At 47.0% G+C, this 19,158-nt stretch overlaps 1 long non-coding RNA gene across 1 annotated transcript; it reads right to left on the reverse strand.

The window, feature by feature from the left end:
• Positions 1 to 2,043: 2,043 nt before the first annotated feature.
• LOC147083650 (uncharacterized) lies at positions 2,044 to 12,302 on the reverse strand. The gene is made up of 3 exons (XR_015075964.1): positions 12,213 to 12,302; positions 9,133 to 9,204; positions 2,044 to 2,169 (listed from the first exon to the last, which is right to left on the reverse strand). It is a non-coding gene; the product is annotated as an uncharacterized LOC147083650 (long non-coding RNA).
• Between the last annotated feature and the right edge of the window lie 6,856 nt (positions 12,303 to 19,158).

Here is a 19,158-nt window from a genome sequence, read left to right on the forward strand (position 1 = left end):
CCCTCCCTAACAGCGTTGTGGGAGTACCTTCACCACACAGACAGCAGCGGTTCAAGAAGGTGGCTCACCACCACCCTCTCAAGGGCAATTAGGGATGGGCAATAAATGCTGGCCTTGCCAGCGACGCCCACATCCCATGAACGAATTTTAAAAAAACTTCATCCCATAACACGCATACAAGGGTTCAGTAATGTTTAATTTATCAGAAAAAGATAAAGTACAACAACATACTGGTCAGCTTAACAGAGTCTCATCATATTTATGAGGCGACAAACTTAAAATAGTCACTAATAAATCCAGTAATGAATTCAGGAGAAGTGTCTTTACCCAGAGAATGGTGAGAATGGGGAACTCGCTACCACAGGGAGTAGTTGAGGTGAACAGCACAGATGGATTTATGGGGAAGCCACACAAGGGAGAAAGGAATGGGAGGAGATGTTGATCGGGTTAATTGAAATAGGGTGGGTGTGGGGTATAAACACCGGCATGGACCAGTTGGGCCGAATGGCCTGTTTCTGTGTTGTACATTCTATGTAACACCATCAACAGTCAATCGAAGGGAATCATCAGCACAACAGATTGAAAGATTAAACAGCAGTCCAAGAATTTATAAAACATTCATCCATTCCATGTTCATGTCACCCCAGCTGTCTACAGGGCCCTGTGCTACAGAACAGTGTGAACTCGCTGGTGTCTCTTCAGCTCCCCGGAGCTTTTAAAGCTCTTAGCACAGTCAGGACATTTAAATGGTCTCTCATCAGTGTGAACAAGCTGGTGTGTCAGCAGGTGGGATGACCGAGTGAATCCCTTCCCACACACGGAGCAGGTGAATGGTCTCTCCCCGGTGTGAACTCGCTGGTGTACCTTCAGATCCCCAGAGGTTTTAAAGCTCTTCCCACAGTCAGAACATCTAAATGGTCTCTCATCAGTGTGATATTGCTGGTGTGTCAGCAGGTTGGATGACCGAGTGAATCCCTTCCCACACACGGAGCAGGTGAACGCCCTCTCACTGAACGCCCTCTCACCAGTGTGAACTCGCTGGTGTTCCTTCAGATTCCCAGAGGTTTTAAAGCTCTTCCCACAGTCAGAACATCTAAATGGTCTCTCATCAGTGTGAACTCGTTGGTGTGTCAGGAGGTGGGATGACTGAGTGAATCTCTTCCCACACACGGAGCAGGTGAACGCCCGCTCACCAGTGTGAACTCGCTGGTGTTCCTTCAGAGTCCCAGAGGTTTTAAAGCTCTTCCCACAGTCAGAACATCTAAATGGTCTCTCATCAGTGTGAACTCGTTGGTGTGTCAGCAGGTTGGATGACCGAGTGAATCCCTTCCCACACACGGAGCAGGTGAACGCCCTCTCACCAGTGTGAACTCGCTGGTGTTCCTTCAGACTGCCAGAGGTTTTAAAGCTCTTCCCACAGTCACAGCATTTAAATGGTCTCTCATCGGTGTGAACCAACTGGTGTCCCTTCAGATCCCCAGAGGTTTTAAAGCTCTTCCCACAGTCAGAACATCTAAATGGTCTCTCATCAGTGTGATATTGCTGGTGTGTCAGCAGGTTGGATGACCGAGTGAATCCCTTCCCACACACGGAGCAGGTGAACGCCCTCTCACTGAACGCCATCTCACCAGTGTGAACTCGCTGATGTTGCTTCAGATCCCCAGAGGTTTTAAAGCTCTTCCCACAGTCAGAACATTTAATGTGAACAAGCTGGTGTTTCAGGAGGGTGGCAGAATGAGAGAATCGCTTCAAAAACACAGAGCAGGTCAACGGTCTCTCATTGGTGTGGACAAGCTGGTGTCTCAGCAGCACGGAGGGTGCAATTAATCCCTTCCCCCACACGGAGTGGGTTAAAGGTCTCTCCCTAGTGTGATCTTGCTGGTGTATCAGCGGAGCGGATGACTGAGTGAATCTCTTCTGGAACACGGGGCCGGAGAACGGGCTCTCCCCAGTGTGTAGCCACTGCTGTTGCTTCAGGTACTTGTATATTTTGAAGCTCTTCCCACACTCAGAACATTTAAAAGGTCTCTCATCAGGGTGAACTCGCTGGTGTGCCAGCAGATTGGAGGAGCGACTGAATCAGGTCCTGATGAATCGAGCGACTCTGTCTGTTCTTGACGTGATGTTCGGTCTGAGCTTCCTGTCTGTAAATGCTCCACTTCTAAAACCCTGTAAAAGGAGTGTAGAAAGGGGTAAGAGGGAGAATGTTGCCTCATGTCCCCCTTTCCCAGCCCAGGGGCAGTGAAGCTGATTTTCAGGCCCCAGCTGCTGCACAGGTTACATACGAACATACAAATTAGGAGCAGGAGTCGGCCACTCGGCCCCGCTCCGCCATTCAATAAGATCATGGCTGATCTGATTACTCCACATTCCCACCTACCCCCGATAACCTTTCACCCCCTTGCTTATCAAGAATCTATCTACCTCTGCCTTAAAAATATTCAAAGACTCTGCTTCCACCGCCCTCTGAGGAAGAGAGTTCCAAAGACTCACGACCCTCTGAGAAAAAATTTCTCCTCATCTCGGTCTTAAATGGGCGACCCCTTATTTTTAAACAGTGACCCCTAGTTCTAGATTCTCCCACAAGAGGAAACATCCTCTCCACATCCACCCTGTCCAGACCCCTCAGGATCTTATATGTTTCAATCAAGTCACCTCTTACTCTTCTAAACTCCAGCGGATACAAGCCTAGCCTGTCCAACCTTTCCTCATAAGACAACCCACCCATTCCAGGTATTAGTCTAGTAAACCTTCTCTGAACTGCTTCCAATGCATTTACATCCTTCCTTAAATAAGGAGACCAATACTGTACACAGTGCTCCAGATGTGGTCTCACCAATGCCCTGTATAACTGAAGCATAACCTCCCTACTTTTGTATTCAGTTTCCCTCGCAATAAACAATAACATTTTATTAGCTTTCCTGATTACTTGTTGTACCTGAATACTAACCTTTTGCGATTCATGCATTAGGACACCCAGATCCCTCTGCATCTCAGAGCTCTGCAATCTCTCACCATTTAGATAATATGCTTCTTTTTTATTCTTCCTGCCAAAATGGACAACTTCACATTTTCCCACATTATACTCCATTTGCCAGATCTTTGCCCACTCACTTAACTTATCTATATCCCTTTGTAGCCTCATTATGTCTTCTTCACAATTTACTTTCCTACCTATCTTTGTGTCATCAGCTAATTTAGCAACCATGCCTTCGGTCCCTTCATCCAAGTCATTTATATAAATTGTAAAAAGTTGAGGTCCCAGCACTGATCCCTGTGGCACACCACTCGTTACATCTTGCCAACCAGAAAATGACCCATTTATGCCTACTCTCTGTTTCCTATTAGCTAGCCAATCTTCTATCCATGCCAACATGTTACTCCCTACACCATGAGCTTTTATTTTCCGCAATAACCTTTGATGTGGCACCTTATCAAATGCCTTCTGGAAATCTAAGTACAGTACATCCACCAGTTCCCCTTTATCCACAGCACATGTTACTTCCTCAAAGAACGCCAATAAATTGGTTAAACATGATTTCCCTTTCACAAAACCATGTTGACTCTGCCTGATTACCTTGAACTTTTCCAAGTGCCCTGCTATAACGTCTTTAATAATAGCTTCTAACATCTTCCCGATGACAGATGTTAATCTAACTGGCCTGTAGTTTCCTGCTTTCTGTCTCCCTCCCTTTTTGAATAAAGGAGTTACATTCACTATTTTCCAATCTAATGGAACCTTCCCCAAATCTCGGGAATTTTGGAAAATTAAAACCAACGCATCAACTATCTCACTAGCCACTTCTTTTAAGACCCTAGGATGAAGTCCATCAGGACCCGGGGACTTGTCAGCCCACAGCTCCAACAATTTGCTCAGTACCACTTCCCTGGTGATTGTAATTTTCTGGAGTTCCTCCCTCCCTTCCATTTCCTGATTTACAGCTATTTCTGGGATGTTACTTGAATCCTCTATAGTGAAGACCGATGCAAAATACCTGTTCAATTCAACTGCCATCTCCTTATTTTCCATTATTAATTCCCCAGACTCACTTTCTATAGGACCAATGCTCACTTTGTTAACTCTTTTCTTTTTAAAATATCTATAGAAACTCTTACTATCTGTGTTTATATTTCTAGCTAGCTTTCTCTGGCACTCTCATTTTTCTCTCATTAATCTTTTAGTCATTCTTTGCTGGTTTTTATATTCTGTCCAATCTTCTGACCTGCCAGCCATCTTTGCACAATTATATGCTTTTTCTTTAAGTCTGATACTATCTTTAAATTTTTTAGTTAACCACGGATGGTGGGTCCTCCCCTTGGAATTTTTCTTTCTCGTTGGAATGTATCTATTCTGTGTATTCTGAAATATCCCCTTAAATGTCTGCCACTGCGACTCTATTGACCTATCCCTTAACCTAATTTGCCTGTTCACTTTAGCTAGCTCTGCTTTCATGCCCTCATAATTGCCCTTATTTAAGTTTAAAATACTAGTCTTGGACCCACTCGTCTCTCCCTCAAACTGAATGTAAAATTCAATCATATTATGATCGCTGCTACCTAGGGGCGCCTTCACTATGAAGTCATTAATTAATCCCATCTCATTGCACAATACCAGGTCTAGTAGAGCCTGCTCTCTGGTTGGCTCCAGAACGTGCTGTTCTAAGAAACTATCCCAAAAAGATTCTATGAACTCCTCATCTAGGCTACCTTTGCCCATCTGATTTTTCCAGTCTATATGTAGATTAAAATCCCCCATGATTATTGCCATACCTTTCTGACAAGCTCCCATTATTTCTTCCTTTATACTCCATCCTACCGTGTGGTTACTGTCAGGGGGCCTGTACACCACTCCCACAAGTGACTTCTTGCCTTTATCATTCCTCATCTTAACACGCAGGTGCAGCAAGCAATTAGGAAAGCAAATGGTATGTTAGTCTTTATTACAAAAGGATTGGAGTATAAGAGTAAAGTCTTACCGCAATTATATAGGGCCTTGGTGAGACCACACCTGGAGTATTGTGTACAGTTTTGGTCTCCTTACCTAAGGAAGGATATACTTGCCTTAGAGGGAGTGCAACAAAGGTTCACCAGACTGATTCCTGGGATGGGGGGATTGTCCTATGAGGAGAGATTGAGGAGACTGGGCCTATATTCCCTACAAGTTTGAAGAATGAGAGGTGATCTCATTAAAACATCTACAATTCTTACAGGGCTTGACAGGGTAGATGCTGGGAGACTGTTTCCCCTGGCTGGGGAGTCTAGAACCAGGGGTCACAGTCTCAGAATAAGGGGTCGGCCATTTAGGACTGAGATGAGGAGAAATGTCTTCACTCAGAGGGTGGTGAATCTTTGGAATTCTCTGCCCCAGAGGGCTGTGGAGGCTCAGTCATTGAGTATAATCAAGGCTGAGATCAATAGATTTTTGGACTCATGGGGAATCAAGGGATATGGGGATCGGGCGGGAAGGTGGAGATGAGGTAGAAGATCAGTCATGATCTTATTGAATGGCGGAGCAGGCTCGAAGGGCCGAATGGCCTGCTCCTGCTCCTATTTCTTATGTTCTTAAGAAAGCCGTTTGCTATAGCCTGCTGCCCCACGACAAATACACAGAGGATTTCAGTCACATGGAGAGACTGGAGAAGCTGGGATTGTTCTCCTTGAAGCAGAGAAGGTGCAGCGGAGATTTAATAGAGGTGTTCAAAACATGAAGGGTTTTGATAGAGTAAATAGGAGCATGGGAACAGGAGGAGGCCATTCAGCCCCTCCAGCCTGTTCCGCCACTCAATGAGATCATGGCCGATCTGTGTCTTAACTCCACCCACCTGCCTTGGCTCCATATCCCTTTGCTCCCTTGTCGAGCAAAAATCTATCGCTCTCGGATTTAAAATGATTAATTGAGCTGGCATCGACTGCTTTCTGTGGGAGAGGGTTCCACACTTCTACCACCCTTTGTGTGAAGAAGTGTTTCCCAACTTCTCTCCTGAATGGCCTGGCTCTGATTTTAAGGTGATGTCCCCTTGTCCTCGACTGCCCCAACGGCGGAAAAAGTTTCTCTCTATCTACTCTACCAATTCCTTTCAAAATCCTAAAATCCTCAATCACTCCTTAACCTTCTAGATTCCAGGGAACACAAGCCTAGTTTATGTAATCTCTCCTCATAATCTAACCCTTGGGGCCCGGGTAACATTCTGGTCAGTCTGTGCTGCACTCCTTCCAAGGCCAATATATCCTTTCTGAGGTGCGGTGCCCAGAACTGTACACAGTGCTCCAGGGAGTTCCTGTGCGTAGGTCCCTGAAGGTGGCGGGACATATTGAGAGAGTGGTTAACAAAGCATATGGGATCTTGGGCTTCATAAATAGAGGTATTGAGTACAAAAGTAGAGAAGTTATGCTGAACCTTTATAAAGCGCTGGTTAGGCCACAACTGGAGTATTGCGTCCAGTTCTGGTCACCACACTTTAGGAAGGATGTGAAGGCCCTTGAGAGGGTGCAGAGGAGATTTACCAGAATGGTTCTGGGGATGGGGGATCTTAGCTACAAGGACAGGTTGGAGAAGCTGGATTTGTTTTCATTAGAGCAAAGGAAGTTTAGGGGTGATTTGACAAGATTATGTCGGGTTTGGATAGGCTAGACGGAGAAAGGCTGTGCCCATTAGTTGATGGTACAAGGACTAGGGGACACAGATTTAAGGTTTTGGGCAAGAGATACGGGGGGGTGTGAGGAAAAACTTTTTACGCAGCGAGTGGTGATGACCTGGAACTCACTGCCGACGGAAGTGGTGGAAGCGGAGACACTCAATGTTTTCAAGGGGAGACTGGATAGGCAGCTGAGGGAAATAAACTTGCAGGGCTACGGGGATAGAGCGGGGGAGTGGGACTGACTGGATTGTATACAGAGAGCCGGCACGGACTGGATGGGCCGAATGGCCTCCTTCTGTGCCGTTATGACTCTCTGGGGTCTAACCAGGGCTTTGTATAGCTGTAGCTTATAAGGAGAAACTGTTTCCAGTGGCAGGAGGGTCGGTAACCAGAGGACACAGATATAAGGTCATTGACAAAAGAACCAGAGGCGAGGTGAGGAGAATTTTATTGACGCAGCGAGTTGTTGTGATCTGGAATGCGCTGCCTGAAAGGGCGGTGGAAGCAGAGTCAATAATAACGTTCACTGGGGAATTGGATAAATACTTGAAGGGGAAACATTTTCAGGGCTATGGGGACAGAGCAGGGGAGTGGGACTAAATGGAGAGCTCGTTCAAAGAGCCGGCACAGGCACGATGGGCTGAATGGCCTCCTTCTGTGCTGTATGATTCTAGGAGCCACTCCTAGAGTGGAGTGGTGCCCGCAGGGATCGCTTGGCAGGAAATTGGGAGGAGGTGGTTCACACGCAGACAGCACCTGATTTCGAGACGCTGTCCTTTTAAAATTGGTCCTCCACAGGCAAGGAGGGACTCGGTCCCTTTAATGAAAATCACACTGGAAAGAAGTGTCCCTGTCCCTTTAAGAGCCCTCCGCCCACCACTCCCGCCTTTTTCGTAAAGTCTTTGAAATTAATAATAAAAGTTCATGCAGAAAAAATGTGAGTGTGTGTCTGACTGTATTTTAGTGAGTATCTGTGTCTGTCTGACTGTATGTGTGTGTGTCTGTGTAGAATAGCATCATAGAATGATACAGCACAGAAGGAGGCCATTCGGCCCATCGTGCCTGTGCCGGCTCTTTGAAAGAGCGATCCAATTAATCCCACTCCCCCTGCTCTTTCCCCATAGCCCTGTAAATGTTTTCCCTTCAAGTATTTACCTCAATCTCTTTTGAATTATAATATCGAATCTGCTTCCACCGCCCTTTCAGGCAGCGCGTTCCAGATCACAACAACTTGGTGTAAAAATCTGTTTCCTCATGTCACCTCTGGTTCTTTTGCCAATCGCCTTAAATCTGGTTTCTGTCCCTTCAGCCATTGGAAACGGTTTCTCCTTATTTACTCTCTCAAAATCCATCCTGATTTTGAACAACTCTATCAAATCTCCTCTTAATCTTCTTTGCTTAAGGAGAACAACCCCAGCTTCTCCCGTCTCTCCACGTAACTCAAGTCCCTCATCCCTGGTCCCATTCTCGTAAATTTCTTCTGCACCCTCTCTTAGGCCTTGACATCCTTCCTAAAGTGTGGTGCCCAGCGGAAGCCTAGCCAGTGTTTTATAAAGGCTTAGCATAACATGCTTGCTTTTGTACTCTATTCCTCTATTAATAAAGTCAAGGATCCTGTATGCTTTTTTAACAGCCTTCTCAACTTGTCCTGCCACCTTCTAAGATTTGTGTCCATACACCCCGAGGCCTCTCTGTTCCTGCACCCTGTTTAAAACTGGACCATTTAGTTTATATTGCCTCTCCTCATTCTTCCTACCAAAATGAATCACTTCACACTTCTCTACATTAAATTTAATCTGCCACGTTTCTGCCCATTTCACCAGTCTGGCTACATCCTCCTGAAGTCTGTTACTATCCTCATTGTTTGCTACATTTCCGAGTTTCGTGTCATCTGTAAACTTTGAAATTTTGCCCTGGATCCCCAAGTCCAGGTCATTGATATATATCAAAAAAAGCAGTGGTCCGAATCAATGTTCACGTTAAGTTGCGCGGCCACGCAGCGGTCTGGAGGTCCCGCGCAGCCGGCTCACCGCCGTATAAATGGAATAAACGCGCATGCGTGGAAATTTGAATGGGCCGTGCAGCCCGTTAAAGGGGCCACGCATCTAAAAAAGAGGGAACATTGGTCCTAATACCGACCCCTGGGGAACATCACTGTTTACCTCCCTCCAGTCTGAAAAGAAACCGTTCACCACTACTCTCTGCTTTCTGTCCCTTGGCAGAAAATTGGGAGGGGGCGAGAGCAAACAGCACCTGATTTCTCACTAAACACTCAGGGGAGCAGGGGATTAGCCCCACTTTAAATGTCAGTCTCTTACATATACATTATAAAAAGGGAGACGCAGTCCCTTTAATGAAAATCACAGTGTGCCTGTCCCTTTAAGAGAACCCCCACCACTCCCATATTTCTCAAAGTGCTTAAAATTAATAATTAAAAATGCTGGAAATTTATATTTTAAAAATTAATTCAGGGAGAAAAAGTATTTTTACTCACAAATATTTGCTCCAGAGGGTTTTTGTTTCTGCTATATCAATTTGAAAACATACTGTTTTTTAAATGTATCTTCTGCAAAACAAGATTAGTTTGAGCTGCAAAATGTGAAAGGAACATTAAAATTAAACTTTTCCAGGCTCACAGATTCTGAGCAGGCCCATTTACAAAAAGGCGGCGGGCCGATCCGTCCAATGAGCCGGTTCTAGGTCCCGCCTCCTCCTTCGCCGCGATTGGTTGGAGGACCAAAGCCCCTCGGTCGGTCCTTCAGGCTCCGCCTCCCCTCGCTCATTGGTGGAGCGCTCACGTTGGAGGAGCAAACACAGAAACATTGAAGATAGGAGCAGGAGTAGGCCATTCGGCCCCTCGAGCCTGCTCTGCAATTCAATGAGATCATGGCTGATCATCCAAATTCAGTACCCTGTCCCTGCCTGCTCCCCATATCCCTTGATCCTTTAGCCTTAAGAAATATATCCAACTCCTTCTTGAATATATTTAATGAACTGGCCTCCACCGCCCTCTGTGGTAGAGAATTCCACAGGTTCACCACTCTCTGGGTGAAGAAATTCCTCCTCATCTCAGTCCTAAATGGCTTACCCCTTATCCTTAGACTGTGACCCCTGGTTCTGGACTCCCCGGCCATCGGGAACATCCTTCCTGCATCTAGTCTGTCCAGGCCTGACAGAATTTTATAGGTTTTGATGAGATCCCCTCTCAATCTTCTAAACTCCAGTGAGTACAAGCCCAATCGACCCAATCTCTCCTCATACGTCATTCCTGCCATCTCAGGTATCAGCCTGGTGAATCTTCGCTGCACTCCCTCCATGGCAAGAACATCCTTCCTCAGATAAGGCGAACAAAACTGCACACAATACTCAAGGTGCGGTCTCACCAAGGCCCTGTACAACTGCAGCAAGACATCCTTGTTCCTGTACTCGAACCCTCTTGCTACGAAGGCCAACATACCATTTTGCCTTCTTAACCGCCTGCTGCACCTGCATGCTTACCTTCAGCAACTGGTGCACAAGAACACCCAGGTCTCTTTGCACCTCCCCTTCTCCCAATCTATTGCCATTCAAATAATAATCTGCCTTCCTGTTTTTGCCACCAAAGTCGATAACCTCACATTTATCCACATTATAGAGCATTTGCCATGTTTCTGCCCAATCACCCAACCTGTCCAAATCGTACTGGAGTTTCACGACATCCTCCTCACAGCATACCCTCCCACCCAGCTTTGTGTCGTCTGCAAATTTGGAGATACTACATCCAATTTCCTCGTCCAGATCATTAATATATATTGTGAACAGCTGGGGTCCTAGGACCGATCTTTGTGGTACCCCACTAGTCACTGCCTGCCACTCGGAAAACAACCCATTTATTCCAACTCTTTGCATTCTGTCTGCCAACCAGTTCTCTATCCAAGTCAATACCTTGTCAATAAAATTCTGCCAGGCCTGGACAGATTGATGCAGGAAGGATGTTTATGATGGCCGGGGAGTCCAGGACCAGGGGTCATAGTCTAAGGATAAGGGGTAAGCTATTTAGGACTGAAATGAGGAGGAATTTCTTCACCCAGAGAGTGGTGAACCTGTGGAATTCTCTGCCACAGAGGGCGGTGGAGGCCAGTTCATTAAATATATTCAAAAAAGAGTTGGATATATTTCTTAAGGCTAAAGGGATCAAGGGATATGGGGAGAAGGCAGGGACAGGGTACTGAATTTGGATGATCAGCCATGATCTCATTGAATGGCAGAGCAGTCTCGAAGGGCCGAATGGCCTAATCCTGCTCCTATCTTCTATGTTTCTATGTAGTACTGAGTATCGGACAGTGCAGTGCTCCCTCAGTACTGCCCCTGCGACAGTGCAGCGCTCCCTCAGTACTGCCCCTCCGACTGTGCAGCGCTCCCTCAGTACCACCCCTCCAACAGTGTGGCACTCCCTCAGTACTGCCCCGCCTGCAGTGCAGTGCTCCCTCAGTACTGCCCCTCCGACAGTGCGGCGCTCCCTCAGTACTGCCCCTCCGACAATGCGGCACTCCCACAGCATTGCTTCCCCCGACAGTGCGGCGCTCCCTCAGTACTGCCCCTCCGACAGTGCAGCGCTCCCTCAGTACAGCCCCTCCAACAGTGCAGCGCTCCATCAGGACTGCCCCTCCGACAGTGCGACGCTCCCTCAGTACTGCCCCTCCGACAGTGCAGCACTCCCTCAGCACCGCACTGGTGTGTCAGCCTCGCTTTATATGCTCAAGTCCCTGGAGCGGGATTTGAACCCACAACCTTCTGACTCTGCTATCCACTGAGCCACAGCTGACTCCAGTCTTTTACACAGTTTCATCATAACTTCCTTGCTTTTGCACTCTACCCCTCTCCTAAAGCAGGGGAGTTATGATGAATTGTTAAACAGTTTTTTTTGCAGTGACCAAGGCTGTGTGTAGGAAACAATTGTGCATTTGAAAGCAGCTTGTATTGTGAAGCTTGTGCCCCTTTGCCAGGCCCGCTGCCTGCGGCCCCTCTCCCAGATTCCAGCCCCAGCTCTGTGCTGACTGAGCTGCTCTCACCTGGGGACAGCGCGTCACAATCGGCCCCAGCGCACCTGAGCTGGAGAGGAGGCCCCGCCCCCTTGCCGCGCCGCCATTGGTTGGAGGACCAGACCGCCCAGTTCAGTCCTCCCACCTCAGCCCTCGCCCTATTGGTCAGAGCTCCAGCCAGTCACAGGCCGGGCCGGCCTCCATCCACCTGAATGGCCTCTTCCTCTGATGACGTCACAAACGGGTCCCAACCCACCAGCGCCGGGGTGAAAGGTCCCGCCCCCTTGCCGCGCCGCCATTGGTTGGAGGAGCAGGCCGCCCAGTTCAGTCCTCCCAGCTCAGCCCTCTTCCTATTGGTCAGCGCTCCCGTCAGTCAGAATCACATTCCTCCGTCTCACTCCGCCACCCCACGCGGCTCAATCCACTCCGTTCGGCGTCCGCGGAGGTCCCGCCCGACTCTCAGGTTTGGTTTTTCTCGTATTTTACTTTATAATTTCGCTCTCCGCTTCCCCCCCCCCCAACCTCGATTTAAATCGATTCCCCAACACTTTACCCCGGCCGCTGAATCTGCCTCTTCCCGGGCCCGGCCTTCCGTCTTCTCCCCGGTGGCCCCACACAGGCGCACTGGTAGCCTCGTTTTGTGGTGGACCGAATGAGCATGCGCGGCCCTGCCTCTCCACATTTAAAGGGACGCCCACCCCCTCCACATTTAAAGGGACACCCGTCCCCTCCACATTTAAGGGGACACCCACTCCCTCCACATTTAAAGGGACACCCACCCCCTGCACATTTAAAGGGACAACCACCCCCTGCACATTTAAAGGCACACCCACCCCCTCCACATTTAAAGGGACACCCAGCCCCTGCACATTTAAAGGGACATCCACCCCCTCCACATTTAAAGGGACACCCAACTCCTCCACATTTAAAGGGACACCCTCCCCCCCTCTCATGTTCTCTACTGTGGCGGAGGAATTCCTGGAGTGTTTACGGGATGGATTCCTGGACCAATATGTCGAGGAACCAACCAGAGATCAGGCCATCTTAGACGGGTATTATGTAACGAGAAAGGATTAATTAGCAATCTTGTTCTACGAGGCCCCTTGGGTCGGAGTGATCATAATATGATCGAATTCTTCATTAAGATGGAGAATGAAGTTGTTGACTCAGATGTAAGAAGTCACACAACACCAGGTTATAGTCCAACAGCTTTATTTGAAATCACAAGCTTTCGGAGCGCTGCTCCTTCTTCAGGTGAAGTAGAGAAATGCACAAAGACACAGCTTATATAGTCAGAGAATCATGTCAGATGTTTACAGGTAACCTTTCCAACTGCCATTTGTCACACCTCGGCAGAGAGATAATCACAGCAGTCAAAGGTGTGAATGGTGTCCAAACAGGTCAGTCAGGGAAACATTACATCAAAGAACAATGAGGTGGGGTCACAAGGGGCCAAATATTGCAGATGCTGGGGTTGCAGGATGCAACCTGCAGATACAGGTTGACTCAGAGACTAGGGTCCTAAATTTAAATAAAGGAAACTACGATGGTCTGAGGAGCGAGTTGGGTAGGATTGATTGGGGAATGTCACTCAAAGGGTTGACGGTGGATAGGCAATGGCAAACATTCAAAGACCGCATGGATGAACTACAGAATTTGTTCATCCCAGTTTGGCATAAAAATAAAACAAAAAAGGTGACTCAACCGTGGCTAACAAGGGAAATTAGGGATAGCATAAGATCCAAGGAGAGGACATATAAATTGGCCAGAAAAAGCAGTAAACCTGAGGATTGGGAGCAGTTTAGGATTCAACAAAGGAGGACAAAGGGATTAATTAAGAAGGGGAAAATAGAATATGAGAGTAAGCTTTCAGGGAACATAAAAACTGACTGTAAAAGCTTTTATAGATATGTGAAGAGAAAAAGAACATAAGAAGTAGGAGCAGGAGTAGGCCATACAGCCCCTCGGGCCTGCTCCGCCATTCAATAGGATCATGGCTGATCCGAACCTAGACTCACGTCCACTTCCCTGCCCGCTCCCCGTAACCCCTAATTCCCTTATCAGTTAGGAAACTGTCTATCTCCGTTTTAAATTTATTTAATGTCGCAGCTTCCACAGCTATCTGAGGTAGCAAATTCCATAGATTTACCACACTCTGAGTGAAGAAGTTTCTCCTCATCTCAGTTTTGAAAGGGCAGCCCCTTATTCTAAGATTATGCCCCCTAATTCTAGTCTCACCCATCAGTGGAAACATCCGGCCCGCATCCACCCGATCAAGCCCCCTCACAATCTTCTATGGTTCGATAAGATCGCCTCTCATTCTTCTGAATTCCAATGAGTAGAGGCCCAACCTACTCAACCTTTCCTCATAAGTCAACCCCCTCATCTCCAGAATCAACCGAGTGAACCTTCTCTGAACTGCCTCGAGAGCAAGTATATCTTCTTAAATATGGAAACTGAAGCAAGACTTCCCAGCTTTCATACTCCATCCCCCTTGCAATAAAAGCCAAGATTCCATTGGCCTTCCTGATCACCTGCTGTACCTGCATACTAACCTTCTGTGTTTCATGCACCAGGACCCCCAGATCCCTTTGCACTGTAGCACTTTGCAGTTTCTCTCCATTTAGATAATAACTTGCTCTTTGATTTTTTCTGCCAAAGTGCATAACCTCACACTTTCCAACATTATATTCCATCTGCCAAATTTCTGCCCACTCACTTAGCCTGTCTATGTCCTTTTGCAGGTTTTTTATGTCCTCCTCACTCACTGCTTTCCCTCCCATCTTTGTATCATCGGCAAACTTGGATATGTTGCACTCGGTCCCTTCCTCCAAATCGTTAATATAGATTGTAAAGAGTTGGGGTCCCAGCACAGACCCCTGCGGAACAGCACTAGTTACTGATTGCCAACCCGAGAATGAACCATTTATCCCAACTCTGTTTTTTGTTAGATAGCCAATCTTCCACCCATGCCAGTATATTACCCCCAATCCTGTGATTTTTTATCTTGTGCAGTAATCTTTTGTGTGGCACCTTGTCAAATGACTTTTGGAAGTCCAAATACACCACATCCACTGGTTCCCCTTTATCCACCCTGTTTGTTACATCCTCAAAGAATTCGAGCAAATTCGTCAAACATGACTTCCCCTTTATAAAACCATGCTGACTCTGTCAGATTAAATTATGCTTATCCAAATGTCCTGTTACTGCTTCCTTAATAATGGACTCCAACATTTTACCAACCACAGATGTTAGGCTAACTGGTCTATAGTTTCCAGCCTTTTGTCTACCTCCCTTTTGAAATAAGGGCGTTACATTAGCAGTTTTCCAATCTGCTGGGACCTTGCCTGAATCCAGGGAGTTTTGGAAAATTACCACCAATGCATCTGCAATCCCCACCGCTACCTCTCTCAAGACCCTGGGATATAAGCCATCAGGTCCAGGGGATTTATCCGCCTTAAGTCCCATTATCTTACCGAGTACCATCTCCTTAGTGATTTTAATCGTGTTTAACTCCTCCCCCACTATAGCCCCCTGTTTGTCCAGTGTTGGGATATTTTTAGTGTCCTCTACTGTAAAGACTGATACAAAATATTTGTTCAGCGTTTTGCCATCTCCATGTTCCCCACTACTAATTTCCCGGTCTCATCCTCTAAGGGACCGACATTCACTTTAGCCACCCTTTTTCTTTTTATATAACTGTGGAAACTCTTGCTATCTGTTTTTATATTTTTTGTTAGTTTACTTTCATAATCTATCTTCCCTTTCTTAATTAATCTTTTAGTTATACTTTGCTGGCTTTTAAATGCTTCCCAATCTTCTATCCTCCCACTAGATTTGGCTACTTTATATGCCCTTGTTTTCAGTCGAATACTATCCTTTATTGCTTTACTTAGCCACGGATGGCTGTCTTCTTTTAATCCCCTTTTTCCTCAGTGGAATATATTTTTCTTGAAAGTTGTGAAATATCTCCTTGAATGTACACCACTGCTCATGTACCGTCTTACACCTTAATCTATTTTCCCAGTCCACTTTAGTCAACTCTGCTCTCATACCTTCATAGTCTGCTTTATTTAAGCTTAGTACGCTGGTTTGAGATCCAACTCTCTCACCCTCCAACTGAATTTGGAATTCAACCATGTTATGGTCACTGATTCCAAGGGGATCCTTTACTAGGACATTTTTTATTAATCGTGTCTCATTACACAGGACCAGATCTAAGATTGCCTGCCCCCTGGTTGGTTCAGTAACATACTGCTCAAGGAACCCGTCCCTAATACACTCTATGAACTCTTCCTCAAGGCTGCCCTGCCCAATTTGATTTATCTAGTCAATATGAAAGTTAAAATCTCCCATGATTACAGCTGTTCCCTTCTTACAAGCCCCAACTATTTCCTGATTTATACTCTGACCAATAGAGTTGCAACTGTTAGGAGGCCTATAGACTACGCCCACGAGTGACTTTTCCCCCTTATTATTCCTTATTTCCACCCAAACCATTTCACTATCCTGATCCTTTGACTGAATATCATTTCTCACTATTGCAGTGATTCCATCCTTTATTAACACAGCGACCCCACCTCCTTTTCCTTCCTGTCTGTCCTTTCTCATAGTCAAATACCCCTGGATGTTTAGTTCCCAGTCATAGTCACCCTGCAGCCATGTCTCCGTAATGGCCACCAGATCATACCCATGTGTAGTTATTTGTACCGTCAACTCGTCTATTTTGTTACGAATGCTGCGTGCATTCAGATAAAGAACTTTAAAATATGTTTTGCGACAATTTATTCCTGCTTTTACCCCCTTTACTACTTTACCTTTATCTTTATATATTCTGTCCCTTCCTGACACGCTCTGGTTTTTAATTCCCCCACTGCTACCTTGCTCTGTTGCCTTCTCCGCTGACATTTTTATTTTTCGCTCTCTTGAAACCTCCCCCCACTAATTAGTTTAAAGCCCTCTCTACACCACTAGTTATTCGATTCGCCAGGATTCTAGTCCCAGCACTGGCCAAGTGAAGTCCGTCCCAACGGAACCGCTCTCTCCTGTCCCAGTACTGGTGCCGGTGTCCCAAGAAGCAAAACCCATTTCTCCCACACCAGTCTTTGAGCCACGCATTTTACGATCTGATTTTATTTACCCTAGCCAAATTTGCTCGTGAGGGCAGGTACAGCACGGGTTAGATACAGAGTTAAGCTTCCTGTACACTGTCCCATCAAACACTCCCAGGGCAGGTACAGCATGGGTTAGATACAGAGTAATTCTCCCTCTGCACTTTCCCATCAAACACTCCCAGGGCAGGTACAGCACGGGTTAGATACAGAGTAAAGCTCCCACTACACTGTCCCGTCAAACACTCCCAGGGCAGGTACAGCACGGGTTAGATACAGAGTAAAGCTCCCTCTACACTGTCCCATCAAACAATCCCAGGGCAGGTACAGCACGGGTTAGATACAGAGTAAAGCATCCTCTACACTGTCCCATCAAACACTCCCAGGGCAGGTACAGCACGGGTTAGATACAGAGTAAAGCTCCCTCTACACTGTCCCATCAAACACTCCCAGGGCAGGTACAGCACGGGTTAGATACAGAGTAAAGCTCACTCTACACTATCCCATCAAACACTCCCAGGGCAGGTACAGCACGGGTTAGATACAGAGTAAAGCTCCCTCTACACTGTCCCATGAAACATTCCCAGGGCAGGTACAGCACGGGTTAGATACAGAGTAAAGCTCCCTCTACACTGTCCCATCAAACTCTCCCAGGGCAGGTACAGCACGGGTTAGATAAAGAGTAAAGCTACCTCTACACTGTCCCATCAATCACTCCCTGGGCAGGTACAGCACATGTTAGACACGGAGTAAAGCTCCCTCTACACTGTCCCATCAAACACTCCCAGGGCAGGTACAGCACACGTTAGACACGGAGTAAAGCTCCCTCTAAACTGTCCCATCAAACACTCCCAGGGCAGGTACAGCACGGGTTAGACACAGAGTAAAGCAAAGATTATTATTTGAATGGCAATAGATTGGGAGAAGGGGAAGTGCAAAGAGACCTGGGTGTTATTGTGCACCAGTCGCTGAAGGTAAGCATGCAGGTGCAGCAGGCGGTTAAGAAGGCAAATGGTATGTTGGCCTTCGTAGCAAGAGGGTTCGAATACAGGAACAAGGATGTCTTGCTACAGTTGTACAGGGCCTTGGTGAGACCACACCTTGAGTATTGTGTACAGTTTTGGTCACCTTACCTGAGGAAGGACGTTCTTGCCGTGGAGGGAGTGCAGCGAAGATTCACCAGGCTGATACCTGGGATGGCAGGAATGACGTATGAGGAGAGATTGTGTCGATTGGGCTTGTACTCGCTGGAGTTTAGAAGATTGAGAGGGGATCTCATCGAAACCTATAAAATTCTGTCAGGCCTGGACAGACTTGATGCAGGAAGAATGTTTCTGATGGCCGGGGAGTCCAGAACCAGGGGTCATAGTCTAAGGATAAGGGGTAAGCCATTTAGGACTGAAATAAGGAGGAATTTCTTCACCCAGAGAGTGCTGAACCTGTGGAATTCTCTGCCACACAGGGCGGTGGAGGCCAGTTCATTAAATATATTCAAGAAAGAATTGGATATATTTCTTGAGGCTAAAGGGATCAAGGGATATGGGGAGAAGGCAGGGACAGGGTACTGAATTTGGATGATCAGCCATGATCTCATTAAATGGCGGAGCAGGCTCGAAGGGCCGAATGGCCTACACCTGCTCCTACCTTTTATGTTTCTATGTTTCTATGTTTCTCTACACTGTTCCATCAAACACTCCCAGGGCAGGTACAGCACGGGTTAGATACAGAGTAAAGCTCCCTCTACACTGTCCCATCAAACACTCCCAGGGCAGGTACAGCACGGGTTAGATACAGAGTAAAGCTCCCTCTACACTGTCCCATCAAACACTCCCAGGGCAGGTACAGCACGGTTTAGATACAGAGCAAAGCTCCCTCTACACTATCCCATCAAACACTCCCAGGGCAGGTACAGCACGGGGTTAGATACAGAGTAAAGCTCCCTCTACACTGTCCCATCAAACACCCCCAGGGCAGGTACAGCACGGGGTTAGATACAGAGTAAAGCTCCCTCTACACTGTCCCATCAAACACCCCCAGGGCAGGTACAGCACGGGGTTAGATACAGAGTAAAGCTCCCTCTACACTGTCCCATCAAACACCCCCAGGGCAGGTACAGCACGGGTTAGATACAGAGTAAAGCTCCCTCTACACTGTTCCATCAAACACTCTCAGGGCAGGTACAGCACGGGTTAGATGCAGAGTATAGCTCCCTCTACACTGTTCCATCAAACACTCCCAGGGCAGGTACAGCACGGGTTAGATACAGAGTGAAGCTCCCTCTACACTGTCCCATCAAACACTCCCAGGGCAGGTACAGCACGGGTTAGATACAGAGTAAAGCTCCCTCTACACTGTCCCATCAAACACTCCCAGGGCAGGTACAGCACG

Source organism: Somniosus microcephalus, unplaced genomic scaffold (genome assembly GCF_052327205.1).
Source record: "Somniosus microcephalus isolate GS21.2 unplaced genomic scaffold, FLI_Smic_1.0 scaffold48, whole genome shotgun sequence".
NCBI lineage: Eukaryota > Metazoa > Chordata > Chondrichthyes > Squaliformes > Somniosidae > Somniosus > Somniosus microcephalus.